At 41.9% G+C, this 14,833-nt stretch overlaps 1 protein-coding gene across 2 annotated transcripts in view; it reads left to right on the top strand.

Annotated features, from left to right (window-relative positions):
- Nucleotides 1–3,096: 3,096 nt before the first annotated feature.
- Nucleotides 3,097–14,833, top strand: part of DAB2 (DAB adaptor protein 2) — a 42,067-nt gene continuing 30,330 nt past the window's right edge. For both annotated transcript variants that reach the window (XM_050946929.1, XM_050946927.1), the window contains exon 1: nt 3,097–3,250. The gene's annotated coding sequence lies outside the window, so the exon portion shown is untranslated. The remainder of the gene's footprint in view (nt 3,251–14,833) is intronic.

Genomic DNA, 14,833 nt, shown 5'->3' with positions numbered 1-14,833 from the left:
TTGTGTTTCTGAAGTGAGGTACTGAGAGCACCACTTAGAATCAAGCATAGTGCAGGTACCGCTGTGTTAATACACCTCAGTCATCACCAGACATTCAGCACCCTTGTTATTCCAGGCTTGGGCCACTTCTCAGCAGTCTGTCGCTTTACACTTAAGTATAAAAATGTAATAAGAAAAGCCAAAAAAGAGTTTGAAGAACAACTAGCCAAAAGCTCAAAAAGTAATAACAAAATGCTAAACAACCAGTGAGGCCCCTGGACAATCAAGATACAAAAGGAGCACTTAAAGATGATAAAGTCATTGCAGAGAAACTAAATGAATTCTTTGCTTTAGTCTTCACAGCTGAGGATGTTAAGGAGATTCCCAAACCTGAGCCCTCCTTTGTAGGTGACAAATCTGAGGAATTGTCACAGATTGAAGTGTCACTAGAGGAGGTTTTGGAATTACACCTCTACCCCGATATAACGCTGTCCTCAGGAGTCAAAAAATCTTACTGTGCTATAGGTGAAACCTTGTTATGTCAAACTTGCTTTGATCCTCTGGAGCACACAGCCCTGCCCCCCTCCCCCCGGAGCGCTGCTTTACCATGTTATATCCAAATTTGTGTTATATTGGGTCGCGTTATATTGGGGTAGAGGTGTAACTCATAAACTTAACAGTAACAAGTCACTAGGACTAGATGGCATTCACCCAAGAGTTCTGAAAGAACGCAAATGTGAAATTGTGGAACTATTAACTATGGTTTGTAACCTGTCCTTTAAATCAGCTTCTGCACCCAATGACTGGAAGATAGCTAATGTAATGCCAATATTGAAAAAGGGCTCTAGAGGTGATCCTGGCGATTACAGACTGGTAAGTCTAACGTCAGTATTGGACAAATTAGGTGAAACAATAGTAAAGAATAAAATTGTCAGACATGTAGAACAACATAAATTGTTGGGCAAATGTCAACGTGGTTTCTGTAAAGAGAAATCATGTCTTACTAATCTATTAGAGTTCTTTGAAGGGGTCAACAAACATGTGGACAAGGAGGATCCAGTGGACCTAGTGTACTTAGATTTCCAGAAAGCCTTTGACAAGGTTCTTCCCAAGGGCTCTTACATAAATTAAGTTGTCACGGGATAAGAGGGAAGGTCCTTTAATGGATTGAGAACTGGTTAAAAGACAGGGAACAAAGGGTAGGAATAAATGGAAAAATTTCAGAATGGAGAGGGGTAATTAGTGGTGTTCCCCAAGGGTCAGTCCTAGGACCAATCCTATTCAATTTATTCATAAATGATCTGCAGAAAGGGGTAAACAGTGAGGTGGCAAAATTTGCAGATGATACTAAACTGCTCAAGTTAGTTAAGACCAAAGCAGACTGTGAAGAACTTCAAAAAGATCTCACAAAACTAAGTGATTGGGCAACAAAATGGCAAATGAAATTTAATGTGGATAAATGTAAAGTAGTGCACATTGGAAAAAATAATCCCAACTATACATACAATATGATGGGGACTAATTTACTTACAACTAATCAGGAAAGAGATCTTGGAGTCATCGTGGATAGTTCTCTGAAAATGTCACGCAGTGTGCAGTGGCAGTCAAAAAAGCAAACAGGATGTTAGAAATCATTCAAAAAGGGATAGAGAATAAGATGGAGAATATCTTATTGCCCTTATATAAATCTATGGAACGCTCACATCTTGAATACTTTGTACAGATGTAGTCTCATCTCAAAAAAGATATACTGACATTAGAAAAGGTTCAGAGAAGGGCAACTAAAATGATTAGGGGTTTGGAACGGGTTCCATATGAGGACAGATTAAAGAGGCTAGGACTTTTCAGCTTGGAAAAGAGGAGACTAAGGGGGGATATGATAGAGCTATATAGAATCATGAGTGGTGTGGAGAAAGTGAATAAGGAAAAGTTATTTATTTGTTCCCATAATATAAGAACTAGGAGCCACCAAATGAAATTAATGGGCAGCAGGTTTAAAACAAATAAAAGGAAGCTCTTCTTCACACAGCGCACAGTCAACCTGTGGAACTTCTTGCCTGAGGAGGTTGTGAAGGCTAGGTCTATAACACTGTTTAAAAGAGAACTGGATAAATTCATGGAGGTTAAGTTCATTAATGACTATTAGCCATGAGGGGTAAGGAATGGTGTCCCTAGCCTCTGTTTGTCAGAGGGTGGAGATGGATGGCAGGAGAGAGATCACTTGATCATTACCTGTTCGGTTCACTCCCTCTGAGGCACCTGGCATTGGCCACTGTTGGTAGACAGGATACTGGGATGGATGGACCTTTGGTCTGACCCAGTATGGCCATTCTTATTTTCTTATGTTATGCTGGTGGTTTTGTTTGCAGGGTTAGATGGAGACCATAAAATATACAGCACATGATTTTAATCAGTTTTAGCTCCCCCATCCCCCAAGAGTCCAGTGATGAAATAAAGGGCATGGCATGACTTCCTCATAAAACACACCTTCCCCCACCCCAATTTCCTAATATATATTGTAACTGGGTGGGGGGAAGGGAGAGATGACAGGATCCAGTACTGAGGAACAAAAACAATATAGGTGCAAGCTACAAAAGTCAGATCCAGATATAACCTGCCAACAACCCAAATTTTTGAAGATGCCTTGACCCAGGATTTTGGTTCAGCCAGTTATAAAGTACGGAAATTCATATCTGCATCTGGGTACAGATTTTTAAACACTATCTCCACAAATAAATATAAACATCTACACTTGAGGCCAGGCTTTGGATCGCCTCTACACAGAGAGAGTTTGGAAGTGCTTTCTAAAAATGCACTTCAGATTTCTCTTTATGAATTATAATACCTGCAGAATTTATGAGCTATAGACCTTCCACCCATTACTTGTGAATTCCCTCTGATTCTTTATAACACACACATCTAATTTAAAAACCTCTGAATTTCCTGCTGTGGGTTTAAATCAACCCCCTTAATGTCATTTTCTCCTCTCTGCATAAGAGCCCCGCAGCTCTGGTTCCCTTCACTCCTGGTTTGCAAAGGGTTAAGTTTGGAAGCACCGACACGTTGAGGGGGAGTAGCCAAGCCCAAGCAGCAAAATCATCACAGCACATTCCTGGGTAGTCCTCAGCTGCCAGCATCTGATTAAAACCATATCTCTCGCTGTGAGTGGCTAACTACGCTGAAGGCTGGAATACAACTGAATATTTAACCGGGCCCACGGTGTCAGCTAGTCTGGTGGCTGGAGATCGAGGAGTATGCACAGAGCTAGTCTGTAAGTAGCTCTGCAGGAGGGTGGGCTTTCCTCCTCCTCCTGCCTTTTTGTGGAGGGGGTCGGGGGCTCTAGGACAGGCTGCCCCCAGTGCAGGGAGCGGAAAGACTCGTTTCTTAAGGAAGCAGCCACCAGCCTGGTCTCGATTGTGAAATGACTCGTTCACTGGGGTGGCTGATTCCTGCCTCTGAGCCGGATGCCGCAGGCTTTGCTGGAGCAAGCCGCGCTCTGAGTGCCCGGGGAGCCTGCTGCGAGGGGTCTGAGCCTCCCCATGCTGGGCTCCTGCGCTCTGCAGGGGGGCGCCGCCAGCAGCCCGCGGCGTTCCCGGGGCTCAAAGGGGCCAGGAGAAGGCGACCGCTCTGACCGTGAGCCGCTGACCCCCCTATCAGCGGGGACTGGTTTCTGCCTGTTACTCAGGCTCCTTCCTGGGGGCTAATTGATCGCGAACTCGGGGTTTATTCTGGCAACGCCCCTGAGTCAAGGCTGTGCCGGAGACGGCGCCACAACCGGCGCTAACTCCTTTAAAGCGCTGAAACGCCCAATATTGGCAATGCTGGGGGAGGGGACGCGAGCGACTGAATGGGTTAAATCCCTGGAGCCAGCTGTGACTGTAATGGCCTAGGACTACTGTGGCTTTTTAATATAAATAGGGGGGGGGGCGGTAATTAATGGTAGTCAGTAGCGTGGCCTTACTCCCAAAATAAGGCTCTCACTATAATTGAGTGGAAACGTCTGCATCCTGCTTCCAGGACCCTAAAAGGGCCCGTTGGCATTCTTGGGCTTTTGTAGCCAAGCAAAATAAACAAGCATTTTCTGCAGTGAGGGGGAGATGGGGGATTACTATCTATATAACTTTAGTTTTAAAATCCTGCTGTTGGTCTAGGAATGACGAAAGAATCTGGTCACTCACTGCTGGGGGTAGAGAGGAGAAAAGGGTGAGACCATAACTAAGCATTTTGCTCTCAGCATCTTGTTTGGCTTTCTAATGTCTTCACTTGGGGCAAGTAGGTGACCTTATTAGTAATGATGGGTAAAGTCTACAGGTGACTGACAGATCTTGTAGCCAAAAAATTCTGCCTAGTGAAAGGGAGCTCCCCTTTTAAGGGTGGAATAAACAGAAATGGGTTACAGGACAAATGTATGTCATCATTGCTCAGAATATCATGATGACACTCAGTGAGGGCCTAGCAAACTGTCTGAGGCAATGTCCTTGTTCTGAGCAGTAGTAGGTTGGTGTCCTGAATGTATTGTTTGCCTACAGTATTTATTTAGAGACTTGGTGTAACCATTCTCTCCACTGCTCAACACATTAGGTAAACAAGCTAGGAAATGATGATAAATTGTTCTCCAATGAGACTGGATGATTGTATAGCTGGGAGGCCTAGCAGGAGCAAAACCTGTCCCTTGCAGAGACTGGCCTCCTCCCCTTAAAGCCATAAATACTTCCCCTTACCCCCTTCTCAATGTTGCTGTGACTTTCACAGTTGTCTAGGTCAGGAAAAGTGATCTTAATAGAGGATAAAATGCCTGACATTAGGACACTGTAGAAGCCTAAGTAACTGAAACAAGAGAACGTACAAATCCCAAAGTTCTAAGTTGAATATAGCATTATCTTTCTCTTCAGCAGAGATGTGCACATGGCTGAAATCCCCCTTTGAGGAGTGGGCAGGGACACCATAGAAGGGAACACTTCCCTTCGTTGGTTAGGAAAATTCTTAATTAAAAGGCACCTTTAATCATTCTGATGGCAAGTAGCACTTATTCTTACTAACATTAACAAATGCTTGTTCTGAGATGTTCACACCCTCCCTTCAGTTTATAACTCAAATATTACAATTAGTCCCAGAAATTGGGATGGAGAAAAATGGTTAATTCATTCACAGAAGCTAAAGATTTGATTCCAGACTCAGTTCTGGAGCAAATCTTTTAACCATAGGGAAAAGGAATGTACTAGAAGATTCCTCAAAATCGGGTCCTTAGGGCAATGGATAATTCTCTCCTATCCTTCCCATGTACAGAATCAGTTCATAAGGTGGTACTCTATCTTGGAAAACATGAGATATAGGCTCTTGGTCTTTGTGCAAACTTCTGAAATTGCCAAATGGGTTTTGGTTTGAAGCATGAATGATTATTCCTAACTTTGAAATGGAACCAACCACTACTCTAAACAGAATCACTAGAAGGTATACAAGATGCTAATTGAGACAGGTGAGGCACAGGAATAAAGCATTAATTGGCAGAAGGTGAGTAAGACTGAGGAAAAGGTTGGTGTAAATAGGAGAGCATTCCCAAGTCACTAGGACCTTTACTCTAGGCCCCATTTACTCCTTGACCTTTACTCCTAAAGAATAGCTTGAATTTAAGACTTGCTGGAATTCAGATTCACTCAACTCATCAACATTTCAGGTGACCCTTAATATCTTTTACCATCTTCACTCCTCTTTTTTGGTAACTGCTTTTAGACTTTCCTACAGCATGACTTGCTATCACTCTCTCCACACTGCAAAAGATGACAGGCAATGTCAGTTAAAATAAACTGCTAATTAAGCATCAGTTGTCTGTTTGGCATGCTATGAACAGGAAGATGTGGTCCTAACCCCAGAGAACTTAATCAGTTGTGACTGCTATAAAATCATCACTTTTTACAGTGGTAATGTCTCCTAACGCTTCATAGGAAGCTTCATGGAGGGAAGAAAGGCATGTCGAGTAGCCATTATTGGATGGCATAGAGACCTAGCAGGAGCATGGCAAGTATTTATTGTCCTCACAGCTGTCTTCAGTGTTTAGAACTCTAAGGTGGGGGAGGGAGGAGCCAGAGCTTGGTCAATGAAGATCTACTTCATGCAGTGGAGAGAGCTGTCTAGCCATATGCCTCTAGATTGTGATAGCTGAGCACCACCTTGTGAATGTAGACACCTCTGAAGTAGGAGTCTTAATCCATTTTTGCAGATGAAAATATTCTGAATACAGGGATAAGCCAACATGATATGGGATATATTAAATGCAGCAGGAAGCAAACAGAAAAGACATCTGTCTCTCTATCCCTGGGCTCTGTGGGAATCTAAATCAATACTTGGTTTCAAGGAGGGGGATTGTGGTCTCCCAGCTGGGCAGGCTGCTGAGAGATGGAACTAGAAGCTGTGGATGTCCAAGGTGAAATGGGGTAGTCTGTAACCATGCTGTAATCTTGGAGTACTGTTGCCAGGCCCATGGGTTTCCTATCTTTTTGATGAACTGCATGCTTCTAGGACACTTGGGTGGTCTCTTGGGCTGACCCAGCACTCTGGGATGCATGTGGTCTGCATTCAGCAGGGCCAGCAATTTGGATGACATTACTGTCCATTATGAGAGCGTTCAAAGCAGCAGACTCATTTATTGGCCACCAGAATACTTTAGGGATATGGTCTTACAGTCAAAGTAAGCTCCCTCAGGCTAGGGGAGGGATGAGGGCAGTATTTTGCCTTACTAGTGCCTATCTATCAGTAAGATCCAGATCTACTGCCCAATTTAACTAACCACTGCCTTCAGTGATAGCTAGATTAATGTCCTAAGTATCCTTCAGATAAGGGACCCTGAGAACTTAAATGGAAGAAACTGTGGCTTTCTAGTAAGAAGAATCTTAAGATTAGAGGCTAAACATTGTCCAGCTTACTCCCACTGGGAATAACACATGAACAGAGCTGGCAATCCTAGAATGCCTTTTGGAACAGGTGTAATAGAAAGTCATGGCCAACTGACATACCAATCAACTTGATATCCTCAACTCAGGTCTCTTGCAGGAGTGGATGCTGAGGCTAGCCAGGTTACTGCAGATGCCATCTTGTTACACCTGTTTTTTGATAGTGTACAAATGCTGATGTAAAGGGCTAAAATTCCCTTAGCAGACTTGGGGTGGGGGAGGTGCCTCTTACAGAGTATCAGAAGAGGAACGCTACCTGGAGGTGAGTGGAGGAGGGTGGTGGCTAAGGAATGCCTGTTATAAATGAGTTGATTGTCAGAACATCATGGTTTTAGGACTCAAAACACACACTGCATTAGTGATATTAGATTTTGGGATATCTACAACAGGCCTTGCCTATACGCAAGCTGTATCAGTGTAACTAAACTGGCAATACTTTCTTGTATAGGTGAGGTCATTAGCTTGGTTCAACACTTACTTGGCCTCTTCCTTCCAATGCTTAACTTTCTACACACTAATCCCACTGACCCAGGTTTGCCCCTGGGAGTAGAGAACCCCTCAGAATGATGCATTGTTGACAAGGTGTATGACCTGATATAAGTGAAGGACACCCATCCCCACCCCCAAACACTGCAAAATGCTCTAGGGTTAAACACTTGATAAAACTCTGCACAGGCCTTCACTCCCTCCTAATTGTCTCCTAAAGTAACCAACAAAAAGGACATGTATTATCTTAATCAGAACCCTTACAATCCAACAGGACCAGTAAAGGCCAGCGCTTGACTGAATTTCCTCTTTCTACCAGTTCATATTAGATCCTTGTAGGATGGGACTGCAATTCACAGGTTGGGGAGTAATTTTCTTAAAAGAGAATAACAAGGTTCAGTGACATACACAATTCAGGAGGCTCTAAAAGACCCTGACTAGACACTTGTGCGGCTCTCTTGCAGGGCAGAGAACAAGATACTAGCTGGCAATTTTTTACCTTGATACATGAGGACTGACATGCCATGTAACTGCAAACATTCTGCTTCATAGAATCCTAAATCTCCAACTACTGTGGAACTGTCACATATCAAGTATAAGACTTGCCTGCTTATCATAAGACAAGATGAATAAGAGCACTGAAGGGACTACAATGAGACTAGTAATTCACTATAAATCTCAGATCTGTGTAGTACAGTGATCATTCCTTGTGATCAACTCTTACAACTCCAGTAGAGACCAGGATAGTACACAAAGCCAAATAACCTCCTATCTTGAAAGGCAAAAATGAGCAGAAGAGAAGGTATTCAAACTGCAAACACTCATTAGACTGAGGTTGATTTGTAAGATGGAGCTTCTGAGCAGGGTTCAAAGCTGGTCCTTCACCTCCCATGTAGGAGGTGAGCCCATCTCCAGGCACTTTTGAGGTAGCTAAAATTCTCATTTTTCAGAGCTAAAGCCTGAGTCAGCTGACCTGGGTCAGCCATGTGTATTTTATTCCTGTGTAGACATGACTGTATTGAAGTGGACTTGATATTCAATTTGCATTTCCAGATTGACCATTCTTAGCTATTATGACTTTTCATGAAGTACCGTTTTTCTTCTCCATAAAAACTCTTCTGTAGGCCAAATTCTAAGCACTTGCATGAATAATCCATTCCATGCTCAGATCCTGAGCATAATGGAAAATCTCAATCAAATCCTAGCCCAGCAGATTGTAACTAACTTAGATCACACTACTCTTAAACACCACAAGGGTGATGGAAGAAAATAGGATTTACTGCAACTTTGTCATGGACAGTTGGACCATCTGCATAGTACACCATGGCAGGCTATGCAGAAGATATTCAATAGTCTTACATCAGGCATGTGACTTTTATTAGAAGTGAACTGCAGAGGAATATCTCAATAGTGGCAGACTTCAGTTGCATGTTGTGAGAACATGAACTGCTTCAATGTAGGGGAAGTCCCAACTTTATTGGGACAGTGGGGGAACCCTGGGATGGCAGAGTTCTTACAGGAAACATCTTCTCACCCCTTAGATAGAATTTACTCTAGAATATGCTTCTTGAGCTGCAAGTGGATGTGAAATGGCAGAGGTATTCCCTTGCTAAAATTGTTTGTTGACATGCATTATAATGCACTTAGTCTGAGTCAAATTGACTTAATAATTAAGCAACACTAAAGTACTGAGGATCCACAATAAATAGCAAAATAGAACTAGAAGGACTGACAGTCAAGGCTTAAAGCAACAAACATCTATACGCTTCAGAAACTACTTCTTATGAGAAGACTGTTTAGGACCATTGAAGCCACATATTAAAAGCAGCTTATAGGATTGTAAGAAATCCATACCAAGGAGGAACTCTAGCTTCCAACTTCTGGATCTTGACAAACTTGTCTAAAGCTGCTTAGTACAAACTGAAAATATTTACCTTTGTCACCTATATTTAAATGACCCAGAACTGCAATAGCCAACAAGGCCATTTTGCCCTCTAATCAGTTAGCTTCAGATGGGATAAGAGCATTATGCAGATAAGCCTGGGGCAGAATCTGGCAAATTGCTTCCAGTTATTCATATTTGAATAAGTCATTGGTATGACTTGAAGTAAAATCCTGGGTGCTGCTAAGAACAAAGTCAACTGCCAGTAAGCAGAATGCCTGTTTCAGCTTATAGATGCTATATCTTCTAGAACCTGGTGACCAGTCCTGTTAGGAACTAGTACAAAGACTTGGGTGCTTATATTCATGGAGTTATAAACCAATATTAGAAGCTGGCCAAAACTGTTCCCATAGAAAGCTGGCTATTGAATCTCTTCCAACCAATTCTCCTAAACATGTGACATTCTAAGGAATTTGTACATGTTTGAGAACAGATTTGTAATATGTCAATCCTTTAAACTGCTGAACAGCAAGTTCATTTGGAGAACTGTTAGATGAGTAGGCAACAGATGCCTGGCTCTAGTTTAAAAAAAAAAACCTGAAAAATTATGTAAATGCTGACTAAGCCATGTTCTGTACTTCCTGGATTCTTAAAATCAAATTCTAAGTAAAGACCAGAAAACTCATGGGATGATAATCATGAGAACAGACTGTCCTGATCTGTTGATGGAGCAACAGCTAGTAAACTAGGCTGATATGGAAAGGCATTTGGATGGTGGGTCACGAATGACTTATTGCCTGTACTAAGACCTTGGAGTACATTGATCTGTCACAAATTAACCCCTGTGGCCACCATGATTTGGTCACTGGCTTCACAGCCCTTTCTTTGAAGTTTAGCAACCAAAAACTTCAGTAATATGAGACTTTGAAGGCAGATGTCCAGGGAACAGGCTCCCCATCACTACCTCTTCATAGCAAGTCAGTACTGCTGACACTGGAAGCAATATTTGAATGCAGCAGAGTGGCAGGGGAGGGCAGTACCCAGTACCTTCTAAAACACATCCCACAGAAAATAAACCATGGGAACTATAGCTGTTGGCAAAGAATAGCCTACAGAGACAGGCCTGTATCCTTATGACAAGGGTCACACCTTTGAGATGGGCATAAACCCTGAACAGGACTGACTGACATTAGCTCATCTAAATGACAGGGAGACACTACTTTTACCAGAGAAGTACTATTGTCTCAAGTTACAGATAATTCAAGTGAACTGAATAAACTGCAGTATATATCTTACGAAGTTTTTTAAACTTCGTATTTGTGGATAATCTAAGCACTATACCCAGATGTAAAGACACTTCTCAACCTGTGTTCCATAACTTAAACATTAACTTTAATAAAAATGCTTTAAAAGGCAAGGTGCCCATTGGCCACCATCAAGACTCAGTTTCTGTCTGGATTTTGGTTGCTTGAGTCTTTCTATATATTCCAGTAGAACCAGATGTTAGAAACAGTTCACCAAATTACAGCTGGTAGAAATGACAAAGCTCTGGGTCAGTCTCATGCAAACTGCCTCTCCATTCCTAGGTGTAAGCAAGAGACAAACATGTGTTGCCAAAAATTCAGTGTGGTATAAAGTATTCCCCTTAGTAAAGGGAAATGCTACAGGAGCAGGCTTCTTCTAAAGCCTGCTGTATCTGTACTCTCACCCCATAATGTCATTGGGACACTAAATTAAGAAGTGTGAATTTATTTAAATTTCTCTAAAATGAGAGCCAGAAAGATAAATTAGTAATCCCTCAATTTGAGTTAATACCCCTGAAATGATCTGTAGTGAGGCCCCTGAGGAGGCTAGCCCAACTAGGGTCTCAGATTAGGCTGTACCCCATGTCTGTTAGACTGCTGGCTGGCTGACTGTGGTACCACTTTCTGATCTTAAGAGGGAAGTTCAGTTCTTACTCAGCAGGTCATGTCACAATCTAAGCTGTTGTACTACAGTAGATTCATTCAATTTAAAGTGTAAACTTGATGCCCTTGTCCACTCAAAGCACATAGTGCTCTAGCATTTTGGGTGCTTTAATAATGAAGCAAAACACTTCCAATATAGCACTACAACTTTCCATATGTGCACAAAGACACTGTTCAAAAGCAGATGTCTGACTAGTGCATCCATTTTTTTCTAATTTATTAATGCTTGCAGAGTGCCTTTCAAGGTTATTCAGTGCATTGCCAGTGCAACAGTGTCTAAACAGAAATGTGCAACATTAGCATCCAGTCCAGAGATTTATGTGCATAATTGTTGTTGTTCAAGCCACACAGGGACATACATGAATGTGCATTGTATAGCAGAAGCTGCCCCAAGTATTAATGTCCTGATAGTATCAATGATTTCAGATTCTCTCATGACAGCAGCATGTTTCTCTCTACCCTGTTTCATCTAATTCCACAACTTTTTATTTAGTAAATTAACCTACTTGTAGGTAGAGTGCTCCTATATTAAAAAAAATCTGAAGAGCTGCCAGGCAAACTGCAGCTTCTCTTAAAAATAGATTTCTTCACATGTGCCACTGGAAACTGACACTATCATCCAATAGCTGTGTAATAGACTAAAGATGTCCTTTTGGCAAAAAGATTTAATGGTATCTGTATGCAGCTGCTGTCAATAGTGTTCCTGACTATTAGGTTGTAGTGCCTGTCTGCTCCAGACTTGCTTATTAAGAGCTGAAGCAGAGTACAAAAATACAAGCTTTCTAAACTACTAGGAATTCAAATGACTAACAGTTTGGAAGAAAACACTGCCTTACAAAACTCTGTTCCTAGTACTTAAATTATTGCAGCAGTTCTGGCAACTTCCCTTATTCCCAACAGGATATGTTGGAGTTGGCAATAAAGCCTTGCTTTCCTGTCCTCTCGTCCTCCTGGGTTCCAATTCAAGGTTAATATTTACATGCAATAACTCTTTCAGTTATATCAAGCACTTGCAGTACCAAGGGACAGTGAAGACTCACATGCTGTGACGAGGACAAAGTACTAGGCAGTCTAGCAGAGATGTTTACTTTTTTGTCAGTTTTTCCTCTGGCCTCTCCATATCTTCCCCCAGTTTTTTCCCCTCTCCACACAATTTAACTCACATGGTCCTTGATGCAGGGCCAGAAATGTAACTATTGCAGTTTTGATAAATGGCAGGCAAATTCTCTGCTTAACATAGTTGTCTCTCATTACCTCAGTTTCCAAATAGCAGCACAAGCTATGAAGAGGGATGCTGTTATGTCCATAATTGCAGTTTTTCAAAATCTAACTGCACAACTACTTGAAACAAAATGCCATCCTAGAGTAACAGTATTGTAGCTTATTGGCCACAATCCTAAAATACAAAAACTGTTAAAGCTGCTATATAGAGCCTGAAACTTCTGAAGAAACAAACCATTTGAAATGGTTCTTAACCACCTGTATTTCTTAATCAGTGATTTCTTGGAATATCTTAGCCTTTCAAGAGTCAGCCTGCCTTGCTACAGATCTAACTTCTATGAAGTGCATAGTAAAACTACTCTATCAGGTGGATGAGCTCCACTAAAATGCTTGAGTTAAGAAAGCCTCCCACAGGCATGTAAGAAACATACTAGTTTGGGCATGGGGTTGTACTTAATGGTCTGAAATACCTAGATTTCCTTGAACCACTTGGAAATCTCAGCAGGATTTCCTGCCTTGAGGTAGTTGGCTGCATGGGACATGTCTTACTATGAGGTTTCTTATCAACAAACATGCCTGCTATGTGAGGTGCAGTGCTACTCTTCTCCCTCCTCCCATGCCATATGTGCATGCTGAATGCTCACTCTTTATGTATGGTCCAGCACTAAATACATTTCACCCCCCGGGATCCTGACAGAGGAGTGCTAGGCAAGTATTGAAATAGAATCAGTGGTGGTATTAACGGAGACTGATCTCAGGCCTGGTCCACATTGTGGGGGATTGATCTAAGATGCACAACTTCAGCTATGAGAATAGTGTAGCTGAAGTTGTGTATCTTAGATTGACTTAGAATCACTTACTTCACGTCCTCACAGCACAGGATCAACAGACACCGCTCCCCCATCAACTTTGCTTCCTCCTCTTCCTGAGCTGGAGTTCAGCAGTCAATGGGAGAACAATTGGGGATCGATTTTTATCATGTAGTTTTGATGCAATAATCAGTCCCTGATAGATCAATTGCTACCCGCTGATCCAGTGGGTAGTGTAGACATACCCTCAGTATTACACCAAAAGTAGAAGCATCAAGATAGGAATCTCTAAGGAACCTCACTTTGAGCTTTCTAGAGATTCCTAAGACTACTAATAGTGGGTGTGGTTCTTAATGCAATAGTCTGTCCTCTAGACTATACCCTAGGAGTCTGAATGTTCCACCTAGTGGAACAACTTCTGACCATAGCTGCTTGGGGCCAAACTCTACCTTCCCCTACACTAGTGAGAAATTTGGCCCTCATACGCCTAAATTTTACAAGTGTCTGAGGGCTTGCATATTCCAACTTTTTTTTCTAACTCGCCAATAACTCAGTTGAAATTATTTGCTGCTTCCTCTTTCAATTAGTATTTTTAAGCTTTTAATTGAAAGAAGCATGAGAAACTGGCACAATGAATAATACAAACACATTCCCTGAAATAATCCTTCTTTAAATTCAAGAAGCATGAAATTAAAGGACTAGAAATCATATTTGAAAGACTTTAGATTCCAATAGCTAAAGGAATGGGGGGCAGAAAAGGAAATGTATCCAAAATGTGGCCCTCTTTCAATGCTATTGTAGACAAAGCTTCATAAAGGGCTGGCAACTAATATACAGTCAGTGCAATGTGTTCTATATACATATGCTGACGGTGCAAATTTTGAGTTCCTTCCCAGAACCAATCATTCTCTTGGATTAGATTGCATACACAGTACAGTATATGAAATTGCTATGTCTGGTTGTGTGCACCTGCCCTGTTTTGTTTGAGTGGTGATAAAGCAAGAGCAGATCTTGAAAGGTGATCTGATCTTGACTTTCAAAGTGTTAGCTGCTGTGTGGTCTTGTTTCCATGATGATCAGTAAAAACGTTTCCAGATCTTCTACTTGCTTTGTGGAAGACTCTAGCATCAACAGTGGAATAAAATACTGCATGCACCTAACACACAGCCACCTGATTTTTGTGCAGCTTTCAAAGCAAGGTGGACTTCATGTTGTATGTATAGTAGAGTGGTCTTGACAGGCAGGCAATCAACAGCCAGTTAGATGAGATTAATTGTGCATCACTTCATCCCCTGAGTCTTAAGCACTTGCTGCTTCCAAAGACTGATGGTCTTTACCTGAAAGCTTCAGACCCATCTGAAAAGTTATTTGCTCTGTATATAACCAATTGGTGGCTAAGCCATTCAAACCAAGAACCATGACTTGTCACACCCTAACTGCTGACTTATCCAGAGATGTCACTAGTGGATGCCATTAGATCAATGATGTCAAGGCATCTCTTCTATCCTGTTGCAAAGAGCTTTTGGATAAGTACTCTCCTGT

Source organism: Gopherus flavomarginatus, chromosome 3, assembly GCF_025201925.1.
Source record: "Gopherus flavomarginatus isolate rGopFla2 chromosome 3, rGopFla2.mat.asm, whole genome shotgun sequence".
Taxonomy (NCBI): domain Eukaryota; kingdom Metazoa; phylum Chordata; order Testudines; family Testudinidae; genus Gopherus; species Gopherus flavomarginatus.
This window is presented reverse-complemented; position numbering and strand designations above follow the sequence as displayed.